Source organism: Humulus lupulus, chromosome 5 (assembly GCF_963169125.1).
Source record: "Humulus lupulus chromosome 5, drHumLupu1.1, whole genome shotgun sequence".
NCBI classification, from domain to species: domain Eukaryota; kingdom Viridiplantae; phylum Streptophyta; class Magnoliopsida; order Rosales; family Cannabaceae; genus Humulus; species Humulus lupulus.
In genome coordinates, this window is record NC_084797.1 from 223,305,624 (window position 1) to 223,323,912 (window position 18,289).

The window sequence follows — 18,289 nt, forward strand, 5'->3', positions numbered from 1 at the left end:
TGTGGATTATTTCACCAAGTGGACGGAGGCTGAGCCCCTGGCAACCATTACTTCCAAAAAAGTACTGGACTTTTTGGTGAAGAGTATAATCTGCAGATTTAGTCTACCTGAGAAGATAGTGTCCGAAAATGGTACCTAGTTTGACAGCCAACTGTTCACTGATTTTTGTGCCAAGCATGGCATCACAAAAAGCTTTTCAGCAGTCTCGTACCCTCAAGTAAATGGGCAGGTAGAAGTAGTTAACAAAACTCTTAAATTCACTCTGAAGAAGTGTGTAGAAGAGGCCAAGCGGAACTGGCCAGAGAAACTATCTGAAGTACTCTGGCCGTACAGGACTACTGAGCGAACAACTACTAGTGATACCCCCTTTGCACTTGCATATGGATATGAAGCAATGTTGCCAGTATAAGTAACTCCACCATCTCATCGATGTACAACATATGACCCAGATTGTAACCACCAACTGCTAGCCAAGTCCTTAGACCAGATTGAAGAGAGACATGAAAAGTCCAACATACACCTGGCTACCCACCAAAAAAAAGGTTTCCAAATACTTCAATTCCAGAGTTAAGGAACGAAAGTTTGACGTGTGTGATTTAGTCATGCGAAGAGTATTCCCAGAAACTCGAGATGCTTCGGCGGGAGTGCGAGGTCTAAGTTGGGAAGGTCCTTACCAGGTTACGGAGATAGTACCGCCTGGCACATACAAGCTAGCACAGTATGACCAGGATCTCTAGTTAGTGCATGTCCCCCGTTACTGCAATGAGGAACACCTAAGGAAACACTACCAATAAAGATTACTTTTAAGTGATCGTTGACTGGCCGGTACATGCACGGATTGCCCCTACCACCGACCAGCCAAAGTTAGCTTTACTAATTATGCTTAGGCACGATTTGCCCATTTATTGTAATGATTAATATTTATGGATGTAAGCTACAGTGTAGCGACGCAACTTGTATGGTTAATTTTTAATCAATAAGACTCGATTTTTGTCCATTTTTACAAGCTCTACTTTACAATGATTACCTTGCTAAATAGTCATTTATGTCACGGATTGTCGGCAGTGTATGAGACCTTTTTATGTTTTGGCAAACCCAAGTGATCTCAGGTAGGTTATTACGAGCAACTTTGGTCAATTAGCAAGTGACCAAAAGGATAACCCATGTGTTATGAATCTTGCTCGGTCACTTGGGGGGCACCATAGTCATACATGGACAAACATAAGAAAAAAGCGCGTAATTAAAAGGACTTAAAAAAGTTAATCTTTATTAATATTAAAGTTCTTGCGCATTGCTTGGTATATACCAGTCAACAAAGAGAGCCATAAAACAATTTCTATAAATAGGGTTGAACAGTTTTTGTTTACAACTCATTCGAAAAAAATGAATAGCTCTGATTTACATAGCCGCATAACTCCAAAAATAGTATATGCCGAGTAGCAAGAAAAAATAAAGGCACGAGCATATTTATAGTTAAAACTAGAAGCATTTTATAGAAAGGTAAAAGATTGCTCGAGATTAAAGGCTGCTTGGCTCAATCATGTTGTTTTGATCAAAGCAAAAGATTGCTCAAGATTAAAGGCTACTCGGCTCAACCTTTTTTTTTTGTCTTTGCAAAAATAAAAGAAAATAAAAAAGATTAAGTGTTTCAAGGGTCTTGAGGTTGGGGAGTTAGTTGGTCTTGAAGCTGGTCGATTGGTTGGTCTTGAGGCTGGTTGGCAGGAAAAGAAGTGTCAGGTGAAGCATTCAGACAGAAGGGCAAAGTAGAATTCTCGGGAGCAGAAGGGTTGTCTTGTTCGGCAATAGAGAAAGCAGGATCCTGGACAACTGGAGCATGTTCTATCGACACAGTCTGGGCCTCAGCTAGTTCTCGCTTAGTACAATATTGTATAAGATCATCGAAAGCCTCCCCCAGATAGCTATAATCCACCCATTTAGTGCACACCCAGAAGTCATAGAAAGTGCTCATGCCAAAAGCCTCATAGGTTGCGGCATCAGTAGCCCTGCCAGCTTTCTCTTCATCAAGGGCCTGTGCTAGTTCATCCCTCTCTTCCTGGACGGCTCTCCCCTCGACAGAATTCCTCGTGGAAATGTGTTTCAGCTCCTCCACCCTTCTCTCCAGTCGATTGACTTCAAGATCCCTTTCCTCGACAACAATCTTGAGCCCCTTGCTCTCTTTGGAAATCTACTCGGAGGTCTGCTGAAGATTTTGAACTTACTCAGTCAGCTGGGAAACTTGAGAGGTTTTGTCCTCAGACTCTTTTACCAAGCTGACCACATGCTTGCTCACCCCCTTGGCGCAGTGATAAGCGTAGCTGAGAGCCAGCATGCCTTGCAATGCGGAGTGAAGAAATTTAGAACAAGTAACAAAGAAAGATTAGTTAAACACCGAACAGATCAATTGCTTACACTGGAAACATCCTGGAGACCGGCACTATTGATGTACTCCAGAGATTTGGTACCGAGGGTATACATAAATCCAGATTGGGAGGAGGACACCCTTTTGAGATGCCCCTACTGGATGGCCATGGCTTTCTTCAAAGGCACGTGGACCTCCTTAGTAGGATCCTCAACAATGCCTTCTAGGGCTCTGCTCGGAGTAGCTAGCCCTGGTGTGGTGGGCGTACGGATAACCTCCTCGGTAGGGAGTCCTTTGCTCTTGCCAGATTTGCGCAAAGGTGTATGCACCTTTTTTCGAGAGGGAGTCTTCTCAGGGGTCTTCTCGACCTGCTCAGTAGCTTCGGCAAGTGAGCCAACTTTTTGACGCTTGGTTGAGGGAGCCTCACTGCTGGGACCGCTTGTATGATTCTGGGCAAACTTCTTGAAAAAGACGGACGACATATCAGCAAAATAAAAGCAAAAGATTGGTAAAGGTTCCAAGCAAGGTCGGAGCATGCAAACAAATCATAATTAAGCAAAAGTAAAAACAAGCTGTGAAAAGAAAGTCAGATAACCCTCTTCGGGTCCTCCTAAGCAGTCGGCTGCCCCGAGCGAAAGATCACCATCACCGCTTGATGAGTTTGAATCTATATGCTCTACTGCATCTTGCTTGCCCTTTCCAAGCTAGGGGCAGTGATAGTTTCAGGAACGCCATGCTTAGCAGGCTCATTGATAGCAACTCCGGCCAAACTTCTTGTTCAGTGGGCCACGCAGGGTTTGGATGGAGGAATTGATGGTTTTGTTAGCTTCTTACTAGGTGGTGTACTGGGTGACCTAATGTTGGATGGGGGTTTCCTAGATGACTGCCTGGTAGGGGTGGCACCCTTGGCCCTTGTCTTGGGATCAGGCTAGAGCCCGGCTGACTAAAGTCTTTCCACGGTGGTCAAGGCCACCAAATCTTTGTGGCTAGGGTCCATGGCAGCTAGTTCTTTGGCCTGTCTCTCCATCTCTCTGATTGGGGCCAGCCAGCTAAAGGGGCCATTGCGACGAAAGGACAGGCGATTAGCAGCAATGTCTGATATGACGAAGTATTGGCTGACATATTCCCCAACCTTGGAGATACCTTCAGTATTTGCTAAGTAAATGTTGGAGTCTCGGTGGCTAAAGTAAAAATACCCCGACCAGCCTTGTCGAGGGTTGGACTTGAGGTCAAAGAGATAGTATATTTCGTGTGTAATCGACACTGGCCAATTTAAGGATTTGTACAAAACATAGAGGGCCGAAAGGAACCTGATGCCCTTAGGACTGATCTGGGTGGGGCAAAGCCCAAAATAGTCTGCCACACTAGAGAAGTATGACAAAAGTGGAAGGGTGGCACCAACATTAATGTGAAATCTGCTTCAGGCGTAGAACTTGGCTCCAGGGTGCTCGGCAGTTTGTGAGGTAGTAGATTTGAGGATTGAAACATTTTCAAGCTTGAAATGTTCTTTGATGTTTTGTTCGGGGTGAACATTTGACCCAAAAAACCCGCAAACCCGCCCGGCCCGCAACCCGAAAACTCAATTTTTTTGCAAAACCCGTCAAATTTAGGTGAAATCCGGTCCGAGCCCGACATGGTTCGAGTCAGGTTCGGGTTTTGAAATTAAGGACACACCACCTGAACCCGAACATAATTAAAAAAAAATACTAATGCCCGATTTGTAAAAAGTCAACATTACCAAAATAACAACAAAGTTTAAAAAAAACATGTGAAAAGTAAAAAAAGTGTCAAAAATGGTATTTTTTAAATTTTTTTACCAATGCCCATTTTCGGCCCAAAACCCGAAAATTTTGGACCAAATTCGGTACCATTTTCCTCCATCTGAAACCCTCAAAACCCGAACCTGATGCACCCGAAAACCCAACATGTGTGCACCCCTATGTTAGAAATGATGCTGGTGGGAGCTATGTACAGAGGGGCCTCCTCTATCTTTGATGCAGGATCGAGAATGGCCTCGGTATAGATCTCCGTGGCATAGTCCGTTTCAGTTTCTCCTTCCTGCCCTGAGGTGCTTGGCTCTTCCTTAGGGGGTGGGACCTACTGCGCATCCCCGACGGTAGCACGACATGCCACATGGGGATCTTCCTCCTCCACACAACAATTAGTTTGTTTGATGCAGGCCATTAATTGTTCCAAGTGATGAGTTACAATCCGGTTCGGTGGTCACCTTCCCTCTGTGCACACAAGAAAAAGTAGAAAGGTGAGGCGAGGGCATCGAACAGTACTGGTCGGTAGGATGTCATAGGTTATACCGACCAGCCCAGAAAAACACGGTACGACATACCGAATAGCAGGCAAAACAAATCAAAGACAAGTAAACCCGATAAAGTGGAGGGTTTCCCCCAAAAAAGTTTTTCAAGTGTTGTTCTTGGTGTTCTTCAAGAACATTGAACGTAATCAAAAAAGAGGGGGCGTTAAAATTCCAATTTTTACAAAATCAGGTGTTCGAATAGGTTACCTAAGCCAAGGACCACTCAAAATATTCATCTATTTACATATTCAAGCAACATACATTCAAGGAATCTAAGGGATTTATCAAGAAAACTACCCACATTCACAACGAAAAAACTTAAGGAGAAAAGAAAGCATTTTTTACAGAAATAACAAGAGGCAAAATGAAAGACGTTCTAGTAGCAAGCGGCTGGAGCAAGTACGGTGCAAAGAGCCTTGGTAAAGCATGACTGAGCGATGGTCGTTCTGGGGGTTTGAAGATTTGAAGAGCATTGAATAAGGGCAATGTCTGGAAAAGGGAGAGTGAAAATTGATATTAGGGAAGAGGGAGACTATTTATAAGCCTAGCACGTCACCTTCCCAAGCAACATTGATGAGCCGTCTATTCAGTTGTTGTAGGCACGTATCCCCAGACACATCAGCACGTCCTTCCAGTCACTTCGCCTCAACCGCCAGATACATCAGCCACTCCTTGATGACTACACAGTACAAGTAGTGGAGGAACATTATGGTGCTTTATGGTTACAAAAAGAAGCAGGAACAACTGAAAGGTCATTTCTTGGAAATATTAAGGCTATTAACTACACCAGGTGTCGTGCCACGTAGCAAGGGGCGTGTACCCCTAACCAAGCTGGACGATATGGTCCCTAGAAGAAAGTTTCCATGCTGCTTTACACCATTGCAAACTTGGGGAGCAAATGTTATCCCAAAAATTGACACGTCTGACGTGGCATCAAACTTGGACACGTGGAGCAGACTGGGCAGACCACTTGGCAGATTGGTTAGTGTATACCTACGGGGTATACGACAAATTACTGATTGACATACTATCTCCAAAGGCTCAGCTGGTCGACAAGACCCCCAGAAAATTTACTGGGTAGTATAGTAGTCACTGCTTGGTACGCTTACCAAGAGAGCAGTTGGTCGATATGATGAACAGACATACCTGCTTGGATGAAAGTAGTTACACTCTCTGTTAGCTCTTCGCAGGGATCTCCCAACCATCTGCAAAGAGCATATAACAGCCTAGAAAACTCTATCAAAGCTCCTAAAGAATAGGGAAGCAACCATCTACGAGAATATAGGGATATTTCCCATCAGTTACACTCGAGCGCAACCCCTGGGTGAGAGGATTAGTATAAATGTAAACCCTTCATCATAGTGGAGGGGGTTCAAAAAAATTTCTTGCCAACCAGTACTAGAAACATACCGAGCAGCCTGGCTTGGTACTTAGTAGCGATTCTGCCATTCTGTATTGTTATTTACATTTAGAAATCTACCTGTATTCACTAGTTATCTTCTGTAAACCTTTAAGATCTATACAAATTTAAGAGGAAGTAGGTTATTACCAATTCTTGAAGCCGAACCTCTATAAATCCAGATGTTCTTTATTGTTTATTGCTCATTATTATCAAGTTCTTAGCTCCTTTATGGTTCATTGATTGTCTAAGTGAAAGCTCTCTAATTAATTATTTTACTCTGCGTCAGTTGGCTAAAAAACCAGTCAACATATATATTTGGGGTTTGTGAAATTAGGAGGAAATTCTAGGGGTTTTGACCATTTTACCCTCGGGGACGTTTTTGGTACCCCGAGCCTCGGGATTTACTTAGAGTTACTTGAACTCTAAGTAGCCTCACAAAAAAAATAGAAAACACTTAGAACGTTCAAACTCTCTCAACTCTCTCTCTCTCTCGTCATACTCTATCTCTCTCCTAATTCCTTAGGAATTCTTTGCAATCTAAGAGGAATCGAAGCTAGCCTAGGCGTGGGATTGATTGCTTGGGGAAAATCTTAGCATTGATTGGGGCAACATAGGTAACGATTTCTAGCCTCAAATCTCAGTGTTTCTCTGATTTTTAGCTAATTTTTAGAGTTTTAGAAACTCAATCTGAATTTGGAGATTTGATGAGGTTTTGGCCAAGTTTTAGCTTGGATTTTGTGGGTATTGAGGTGTTATGTTGTTTGGGAACTTTGCTTTTGGGATTCAACTATGTATGGACAAGTTTTTGGTTAGATTTGGCTTGAAGAAAGCAGGGAGAAAACTGGGTTTTCATGGGAAGCCGCAACCTTGTTCTTGGGGCATCGCGACTCTCATGAACTCAGGGAGAATGAGGTGTCGAACCTCCATTTGAGCCGCGATGCCAGTAGGGGTGCAGCGTGACACGTGTGGTCCAAAGGATAGCTCTTGGGCTCTCTCACTTGGGGCGGGCCGCGACTCTTTTGTTTTGAGCAGCGACGCTTGAAGGGCTTTTGAGCCCCGAGAAGGTTTTGAGTGTGGGAACTCAAACCTAAGGGCTCGAGATTTATTCAACTACTCGATTTAGTAGAATCTGAAGTCCCGGAGGCTTGGACTCGGTCTAGAAGCCTTTATTCGCTCGTTATTGATAGGATTCTATATTATGGTTGTGACTAGGTTATCGCTAGGGGCTCGAAATCAGGATCGTGCTTGAGGGTCGTTCTTAATATACATTACACTTGGACTTGAGGTAAGAAAACTGTACCCAATCTATGTTTAGGGCTTGGCCCGATTATGGTACTGGATTAATGTTTTGTTGAGAATGTTTTATTAAACATATTAAATGTGTTGTGTTTGCCTATGCTATGTAATAACTGTTGGGTTGTATATCTAATTGGGAAGCTCAGCTTATAAGCTGAAGATTTATCCATGTCATCTGATGAAGGGCTTGGCTTAATAGTTAAGGGTATAGTAAAATCTAAGGGACTCGACTTATCAGTCGAAGGTTAAAGACTCGAATTATCAGTCGAAGGTTGAAAGAGTATACTTATTAGTTGAAGGTTAAGGGACTCAGCTTATGAGTCGAGAGTTTAAAGGCTCGACTTAGAAGTCGAGGGTGGAAATAGCATACTAAATGCTGGCCGATAGGGTTAAGCCAACCCGGAAGCGAGATATACGATTGAACGCCTCTAGGGTCATCTAGAATGTTAAGCATCAGACCTGCTTGGCCAGCTCTAAGGCTGGTTATATGAAAGATGGGCACTAAGCCCTAGTGTGACTCTATAGTCACTTATTTGAGTTAATTGCATGAATGGGTAGGGTTGTTAGTGCTAGGCATGCTAATTATGAATATGTGATATGATAATGTATTTCTTATAAGAATGATTATGTTTTCTTGTTGAGCCTTGGCTCACAGGTGCTAAATGGTGCAGGTAAAGGAAAGGAAAAGCTGGACCAGCCATGAGTTGGAGAGCATCATGGGCAGAGTGTACATATGCGGCTTGCTCGTTCGCTACATGTGAGGCTATCAGTTGAAACTAGGGTTGGACCCTGATTTTGTCGCCTAGGTCGGCTTTGTTGTACATTTTTGGGTTTGTAACCTTTTTAAAGTATGTTGGGATCCCATGTATGAATGTCAAACTCTTTTAATAAAATGATTTGACTTTTGTCCGAAATTTTAGTACCTAAACCTGTGGTTAGTTTTAATTACACGATTTAAGCCCAAATGACTCGTTTAGCGAGTTAAGCAGTATTTAAATTACCACTACAACAAAATACTATTTACGGGTCACATTTTTAGGACACACACCTAAATGTAAGTTCTAAAAAATATCTCTAGAGTTTTTAGGATTTTCATTGAGAATCCTTACAAAACACATTTTAGGACTCGCAATGAGTATCCTAAAAACATACGTAGGTCTTAAAAAACCTGAATATAAAATTTAAATGTATAATATGAGTAATGACTTTTAAGGACACACATTAAGTGTCTTAAAAGAGTATTAAGGACCCCAAAGAGTGCCCTAAAAACTTTTTAGTAAAAAGTTTAAAAAGTATTATAAAATGTTAAATGAAAGTTAAAAGGGGAAAAAAAATCTGTTGTCACCAATTTCCTGTCTCTTCCATGTCCCACCAATTAAGAGACTGCATTTTTAGGAGAAAGCCCGCCCAAGTTTTAAGGGGCCAACTTATTTTTTTCTTATTGTGTTATTTTGGTCTAATTCTAAAATAGTCTCTCTACTAATATTTTTTTCCTTTGGAATCATTATTTCTTCTCTCTCGTATTCTTCCCTATCCATCATTAATTTGAGTTACGGATTCATCTCCTGCGATTGTCTCTCTCTGGAGTCATTCTCTCTTTGCCTTGGGTAAGTCATCTCTCTCAATTTTTATTTTGCTCATTGTTGTCATGTATTTGTTTAAAAAAAGAGTTTTTATTTTTCACTTGTTCAAGCTTTTATACAAGACTATAGGTTTCTCCTTAAATCTCCATCACTCTACACATTCTACAAAGGTGAAAGAGACTGTTTTTCTTGTTGTCTACCTTGATTGAGCCCTTGTTGCTTTCCTTTGGTCTTTGATTTTTCTTTGATAGTAGCACTCATTATATTCTCTTCCCCAAATGTTTTATAATGACCAACCACTCTAAGGCCAAGAATATTATCAACCACAACTTGAATCCAACTCCGATTCCGACTCAAAGTCGAATAACCGTCACCGAGCGTTGTAGCCTGGGACTTCCTTTTATCCTTCTACTGAAGCACAAACGCAGGCTTGCTTGTGCTCAATCTAGTTGGCTGCACTACTTGTTCTCATTCTTTTAAGCTTTTTTTCTTTCTTTCAAATATGGCTGCTGATTTTTTCTTTTGTTCGCTTCTAGAATTTTGATTTTAGGTTGATTTCCTTGGATTGTGGTTACTGCTGATGCTTACTGTTGATGAGGCTCCACAGAAGGTCCTAGTTTTCTTCATCTTGATGGTGGTTGTTTTGTTTCTTATGGGAATTTCTTGCTAATATTTTCGTTTATTTACTATTTTGTAGAGGTAGATAAGTTTGAAGCCAATTGCAACTCTTGAATCTGGCACAGCTATTTGACAGTGGTCCAAGTTGTAAATATTATTATGAAGATAAGTTTCTTAGCATTTAGTATTGAATACTGCAAGTGGTATTATTTTATTTACAGCTGGTGTGCTTAACTCGGCAGTGCGTTTCTTTCTTAATAAAGGCAATATAAATATTTGTTATAATGCATATTTTATACAAGCTAAAGGACAAAATCATAACTTGTTGCCTCCTACAATAGGCTTGGCTTCAAGATAAATTATAATAATGACTGGTTTTTTTTTTTTTTTTTTTGCAAGAAACGAGAAGTCCAGATCGCGTATTCAAGTAATTGATTTTGAAGTTGTTGTGAAGATTTTGTTTTTTTATTCTTTATATATATATATACACTAGATACAAATATTTATTAATTATTTATATTAAATTTATGAATTATTTATAGAATTTATTAATTATTTTTATTAAATTTATATTAATATCATATAAATTTCAAATAAATATTTTATTTTAATTAAATAATTGATTTATTTTTGTTTAAGTTTATGTTTGTTCTAATTTTTAAATTTGAGAGTGACAATAAGAAATTATATATTATATGTTTAATGTAATATTAAATATTATACATAAATTTTAAATTTAAGTTTTTTTGTAGTTTTTTAAAAAAAAAAAAAGCAATTTGTTGCTAATTCACAATAATTTATACTATATGTCTAATATGATATTATTTTAATAGGTGAGTTTAAGTTTAATTAAATTTTATTTAAATTATAAAATGTATAATTTTATTATTTTTAAATAATTATTATTGTAAAATATCTCAAAAATATTAAATTTTAATTTGTTTAATTATTAATTATTCTTAAATAATTATCATTCTAAAATATCTCAAAAATATCTTATTTTAATTTGTTTAATTATTTATTATTTTAAAACAATTATCATTGTAAAATATCTCTAAAATATCATATTTTAATTTGTTCAATTATTTATTATTTTTAAATAATTATCATTGTAAAATATCTCAAAAATATCATATTTTAATTTTTTAATTATTTATTTTTATTTAAGTTTAAGTGATGTTTACAAACTATTGTTAAATACAAGAATATTCTGTTAAATATAAGAATATCTCGTTAAATTTAACAATAAATTTTAAAAAAAAAAACGTCAAAACTAATAATTTCTGTTATTTGCACACTTATTTTATATATAGAATATATATATATAAGGGGCTATAGAGAAATGGATGGATGATTTGAAAAAAAATGTTGAATATTCATCGTTTCCCACTTATATATATACTAGATGCAAGCAACATGCATATTGCATGCATGGTTTTAAAAAACGGTTGAGGCATACGCCTCGAGGCGCACCTCGAGGCGAGGTGGTAAAAAAACACCTTTGAGGCACTGCCTCATAGAGTGGCAGTGAGGCACACACCTCACATGAGTGAGGAAGACTAAGGCGGACGTTTCTGAGGCGAAGCGGGCTGAGGCAGACTGAGACGTATGCCTCATGTTTTTGCACTTTTTGGCTATTTTATTGCCTCACACGTGGGGCTTTTTTAAAATGGTGTTTTGGGCTTTTCTTTTAACTAAATGGGCTTAAATTTTGGGCTTATTTTATCATATTTTTAGTTTAAAAAAAAACCCTAATTTATTCTCTACCATCTCACGGCAATCCCCTCTTTTCTTCTCTACCATCTAATGCAAGAGCTTCCTTTCTCAAGCAGTAGCTCCCCTCTCTCCAGCTTCACAGTAGCATCTCTCCATCATCTCATCTCAGCTCTCCTTCACACTCTTCATTTCTCTCCTTTTCACGCAAGAAGCTGATCTCTCCTTACTCATCATCTCATTTTTTTCACCTCTTTTTCTCATAGTCAAGGCAGCTACCAGCCAGCCACTAGGCTAGTATTGATTGTTTTAGAGAGGTAAATAATTTCTTCAATCTTCTCTATTTTTTGTTTTTCAATTTTTTTTTTTAAGTTGCTTAATTTTTATTTTATTTTATGCTTTTAGTTGCTGAATTTAAGTTGGGAAGGGATGAGTAGAAAAGATCCTGCTTGGAAGTATAGTGTTGAAATAGAAGTGCCAAAAAAAGGTGGAAAAAAAGGATACAAGTATTTAAAGTGTAACTTTTGTAGTAAGGATATTAAGGGAGGGGTGAAGAGAGTAAAAGAACATCTTGCTTGTACACACAAAGATGTAAAACATTGTCCTAAAGTACCTAAAGAAGTCAAGGATGAGATAAGTCAATATTTGAAAGACTATGAAAATACAAAATTTATTTCTCAACGAAAGTTTGATGAGGCGGTGGATTGTTGGATCCTACTTTGGTGATGGACCTAGTGGTTGAAGTAGTGGCACTCCTTTGGAGGGCATGAATTCTTGTCCTAGCGGTAGTTCTAAAGGTGTTAGAGGGCCTATGGATCGATTTATGGAGAATAAAGGAGATGATGAAAATGAAAAAAAGACTGTTGCCACAAAAATGACTCCAACGAGTGCTAAAGAGCATTTAAATCAAGTTTGTTTAGATATTGGGAAATTTTTTTTTGAGAATGGGATCCCATTTAATTGTGCAAGAAGCCCATCATATTTCAATATGTTGCGTTCGGTTGGGAATTATGGTCGAGGATTGAAAGCTCCTACAATGCATGAAATGAGGACTTGGATCTGAAAGAAGAAGAGAAGACAACATCCGAAATTGTGAATGAGATCAAAGAAACATGGAAACGAACAGGGGTTTCATTATTATCAGATGGTTGGTCAGATATGAGAAATAGGAGTCTGATCAATTTTCTAGTTAATAATCCCTATGGGACTGTTTTTTTGAAAACTATTGATGCATCAGATTGTGTAAAAGATGCACAAAAATTGTTCAAATTGCTTGATGGTGTTGTTGAAGAAATTGGAGAAGATATTGTCATTCAGGTGATCACTGATAATGCAAGTGCATACAAGTTAGCTGGAAGATTATTGATGGAGAAGAGAAAAAGTTTGTATTTGACTCCGTGTGCTGCTCATTGTATTGATTTGATGCTTGAGAAAATTGGAGAATTGGCACAACATAAAAATGCTTTCTTAAAGCAAAGAGAGTTAGCAATTTCATCCATAACCATCAATGGATGTTGAGTTTAACAAGAAATTTTGCAAAGAAAGATCTTCTTCGACCAGTTGTCACACGATTCGCCACTGCCTTTTTAACTTTAGAAAGTATGCATCAATTGAAGCAACCACTACAAATGATGTTCGTTTCAAAAGTATGGTCAAGTTGTGCATGGGCAAAGAAACCTGAAGGGAAAGCTGTGAAGAAAATCATAATGAATGATAATACATTTTGGCCTAGTGTGGTTTATTCCATTAAAACCACAAAGCCCTTTGTGAATGTTTTAAGAATAGTTGATGGTGAGAGGACACTAGCAATGGGATTTATTTATGGTGTTATGGATGAGGCAAAAGAAAAGATAGCAAAGAACTTAGATGGAGACGTGTCTTCATATAAGGAGATTTGGGATATCATTGATCAAAAGTGGGAGTTTCAATTGCATCGCGACTTGCATGCAACTGCATATTACTTGAATCCTTGATTCAGATGGAGTCCCAATGTTTCTGAGCATCCAGAGATTAAAACTGGTTTGTATAAGTGCATGGATAAACTCATCAAGGACCAAGAAACATATGTGAAGGTCAATGCCGAACATGATGAGTATAAATACAAGCGAGGATTGTTTGGCTTCAAATCATCCTTAACATTATACTTAACACGTCCACTTGGTGAATACTTAAACTTTTATCTCATTTTTTATTTATTATAGCTTGTATTAATATGATAAAATAAATTATTAATTACTTTTCTTCTTGTTACACCCAGATTTCGAGACCTGAGGTTGTGACCTCGAAAGCTGGATTCGTCAGGTGTGAGCTCACAATAGCTAAAGTGCATGTTCGTGATCTAGACGCCAAACCCTCGGAGCAAGGTGGCAACCTCGAAGATAGGTTGCCTCGAAGTCCTTTCTAAGTTTGAAAGACGCAACACCGGGGAATATCCATTGTCGGGTATCCTCGGATCAAGTGGCCCGAGCTTGGCATGGGTGTGAGCTCGAAATAAGGCAGCCTCGGTGGTACTTACTTGCTCCAAGATGGTCCTGGGGAAAGTTATACAACTCATAATTTACTCAGATACCTAGACTGGCATGATGCTGATTACTAACCTCGAACAGCTAAGTGAGTCATCTGAGGAGACACAGTCCATGCATTCAAGAGACATTTATTGTTGTAACTTCCCTACAATAAAGAGATATTAACTAGTCGGTTATACGCCCTTGGTCTTCAGGGGACGTTTCCTTGTATATGGGAGTTACGAACTTTAAAGTAATTAAAGTTATTAATTTACAGAATAACTTCCCGAAACGTGTGGAATTGGATTCTGAGATCTCCTCTATAAATAGAGATTTCATGTACCTTTGTAAAGGACCGAATTTTTGTAATCTGGAGAGAAATTCTGAAGAATTCATCCCTGAAGGATTTCCAGAAAACTCTAAAATCCTAATAAAAAAGACTCGTGGACTAGGCAGAGTTAACTGCTGAACCACATAAAAAATCCCCATTGTTCTATTGTATTATTCATCTTTTCCATAGTTTTATTGTTTACGTGCTCTACATTTTAAGTTGACGAAAAACGACGTCAGCACTTCTTTTTTCATGTCTTTAATTTGTATAGTTGAATGGTGGGACAACTTTGGAGATGAAGTTCCAAAACTCAAGTCATTTGCAACATGAGTTCTAGGTCTTACTTGTTCAGCATCGGCATGTGAACGTAATTGGAGTACGTTCAATCAAGTGCACACAAAGAGAAGAAATCGTCTAAGCACAAAAAAGATGAATAGTTTGGTGTGCATTATGTACAACAAAAAGTTGAAGCACAAATTTTTTAAGAAACAATCACTAAAAGAGGAAGACGATCCTTTGATTGTTGAAAATGTGTCTTCTGATGATGAATGGGTAGCCAATCCAAATGATGAACAGGATGGTGATAATAGAGCAATCGAAGTTGGTGGGGAAATTGAGATTGAGGATGAGGGCGGAAGTTTAGCACCGAGGAAGAGGAAAAGAAATCAAGCACCAATTGAAGTGAATTTGGATGAGGAAGATGAATTTGAAGGAAGAGAAAATGACAGTGAAGATGGAGATGATGGTCGAGCTATACAATTTCATGAGAGTGATGATGAAGAAAGTGATGAGTTCTTGGAGATTTAATGCATTTTATCTAGATTTTAAGACTTATAACTAGTACTTTTATGACTTTGATATGGACTTATAAGTTCTTTGTTATGAATTTTATGAAATTTCATGAATTTTAGGATATTTTGTGAATTTTATTATATTTTTAAAATTTTATTTGTTCTTATAGTTGAGGCGTAAGCCTCGAAAACGCCTCGTCTCGCGATTTCGCCTTTCAAAACCTTGATTGCATGTTACTTTAGTTTTATAATATCTCGTTAAATTTAACATTAAAAAATAAAAATAGAAACGTTAAAATTAATAATTTTCGTTATCTGCATACTTATTTTATATATAGAAGATATATATATATATATAGAAGACTTCTCAATGGTTACTACCCATAGATAGGTACTAACAATTATGATGATGTGACAACATAGTGACTTAGTATAGCAAGTCACCAACAGGTAAAAAAAAAAATTCTACATTAATTTCGAATTTAGTTATTATTTTTTTGTCATAATTAATATTGTTTCCAACCAACGAGAGACACTAGCTATATTTAGAAATTGACATGCATTTGAAAAATAAAAATTTTACAATATTATATTTTCATAATAGATACACGTTTTTCATTAGGTAACACTTCCAAAAATTTGAAAAAAGCAAAATTTATTTTTAAAAATATTAATTAACAACTATAAATATGGATCATTGATCTTAATCCAATAGTTAATATTAAAGTAACCATCCATAGGTAGTAACTATTAAGAGTGTACCCATATATATATAAGGGGCTAAAGAGAAATGTATAGATGTGTTTAAAAAACATGTTGAATATTCATTGTTTCCCACTTATATACATACTAGATGCAAGCAATATGCATATTGCATGTTTCTTTAGTTTTATTTATAGAATTTATTAATTATTTTTATTAAATTTATATTAATGTCATATAAATTTCAAATAAATATCATATTTTAATTAAATAATTTATTTATTTTTGTTTAAGTTTATGTTTGTTCTAGTTTTTGAATTCTGGAGTGACAACAAGAGATTATATATTATATGTTGAATGTAATATTAAATATTATACATGGATTTTAAATTTAAGTTTCTTGCTATTTTTTTAAAAAAAAATAATTTGTTGCTAATTGACAATAGATTATATTATATCTTTAATATGATATTATTTTAATAGATGAGTTTAAGTTTAATTAAATTTTATTTAAGTTATAAAACATATGATTTTATTATTTTTAAATAATTATTATTGTAAAATATCACAAAAATATTATATTTTAATTTGTTTAATTATTTATTATTTTTAAATAATTATCATTATAAAATATTTCAAAAATATCATATTTTAATTTTTTTTAATTATTTATTTTATTTAAGTTTAAGTGATATTTAAAAACTACCATTAAATAGAAGAATATTCTTTTAAATATAAGAATATTTTATTAAAGTTAACATTAAAAAATAAAAAATCGTTAAAACCAATAATTTCAGTTATCTTCACATTTTTTATGTAGAAGAGATATACTTTCATTATTTGAGGTAATCCCACTTATGTATTAAAGGGTGAACATTATATATATTTATGGGAAAATAACTGACACTCTCAATAATGACCAAATAACTTAAAAGACTCATAATGCTTCTTATTCTTAGTAGCTTATTGGCTTTGATAAAGTTGTAATCTATGTGTTCAAATATTTTATATAGAGAGTAATAACAGAGTAGGAAGTATAACGAGCACAACAGAGTAGGAAGTAAGATCCATATGAGATGAGCATTATATACCATTGTCATACTTGTTGATGTATGTGTATGTATACTTGAAGATTGATTGAATGATTGTCAATTATAAATTATGCTTTCTTTGTGTTTCATGGAAATATTATTGTGTTTGGTTTTAGGAGATGAGTTTGAGATCCTTGTTATATTAATTTTATTAATATTATATTAAACTTAAGCATAGGAGAAGGTAAAACTATGTTGTGTGTACGATGTCTTTGTATCCCAAACAAATAGATGTTCTCAAGGTTTAATTGAAGAAGGTTTTTCTCTATAATCTCTGTTATCAAACGAATTAGTCTTGTTATTCATTTCCATTAGTGGTTCTTACCTTTTCTGTATTTTATGCTTTTAGATGCCTTATCAATATCTAATATTTTTCTTTTATTATAATGTTAATATTAATGTTTAAGTTAATATTTCGATTGATTTTAAAACATTGGATTGGTACTTGACTTGCAAGAGGTATGTTGTATTTGATATTTTTTTTTATTTTTAAATCTTTCACAATTTTGACTATAAATTGTATAACTTTAGTGGAGTTTGGGTATCTTAGATATTCATTCGTAGTAAACTAGGTTATGAGAATTCTGTGTGCTGCGGGGATAATGGAAGGTTGAAAACTTGCATGTCTTATTGAAGTAGGTTCTTAGAATTTTGTGTGCTGTAGTCAGGGGCGGATCCACATTGGAACGAGTGGGGTCAACTGACCCCAGTGAACTTTTAGAAATTACATGTACATATGTTAATATTTTTGTAATATTTTAAGTATTTTAATAATTAAATGTATTGACCCTACTAAAATATTTACATTTTCTTTTTTCTTTTTTAAGATTTTATAGTTCTGTTTGTTTATTTCAAACTTTACCACATGTACTTTGTTTTCAATTCATGAGAATATTATTCATATGTATTTTTGTTAATGGATGTTTTTTTTTTTTGAATTTTTTTTTTGACCCCAGTAAAAATATATTCTAAGTCCGCCCCTGGCTGTAGTGATATATAGATGAAAATCTGTGTATTGTTTGATTTGTTTGAATTGATTGTGACAGATGGCTAGACTAGTAAATTAGGAGATATGCTGTCTGATTTTGTTAATTGAATCCTTCATCTGTAATCTAATAAAATTAAACTTGGTTTGCTTTGATATTTTGTTGGAGTTGGTCTAAAGTATCTTGAATGATGTTGAGATAAGGTACCGAATGTAGTGTTTCTTTTTGGGATCATAAGGCATCTTACTAAATTTATTATAGTTTTTGGTGCCATGGTGCATCTTTGATTGTGAGCTTGGAGTATGACATGCTCCTTGGATCTTACTTTTTACATGGCAATAGGATTCCTAGATTTCACAATGATGGGGCACATTTTATTAGCCCATGCAGTTGGAAAGAAAACCAATTATTTTATTCAGACATTAAAATATAAGCAATCGAGTGCTTTTTATATGACTTATTAAACTAAAAAGACTTAATTTATAAACTTTAAAAGAAAAAAATAAAATTAATACTATAACAACATAATAAGTATCATTAATGAATTTTTATTTAAAACTTTTTTTATTAAATATATAATAACTAATTGAATTAACAAATAA

General features: G+C 36.0%; 1 long non-coding RNA gene across 1 annotated transcript; it reads left to right on the top strand.

Moving 5' to 3' along the window:
* Window positions 1-8,837: 8,837 nt before the first annotated feature.
* Window positions 8,838-9,957, top strand: LOC133834005 (uncharacterized). Its single transcript, XR_009893265.1, has 3 exons — window positions 8,838-8,975; window positions 9,488-9,561; window positions 9,649-9,957. It is a non-coding gene; the product is annotated as an uncharacterized LOC133834005 (long non-coding RNA).
* Window positions 9,958-18,289: the final 8,332 nt, after the last annotated feature.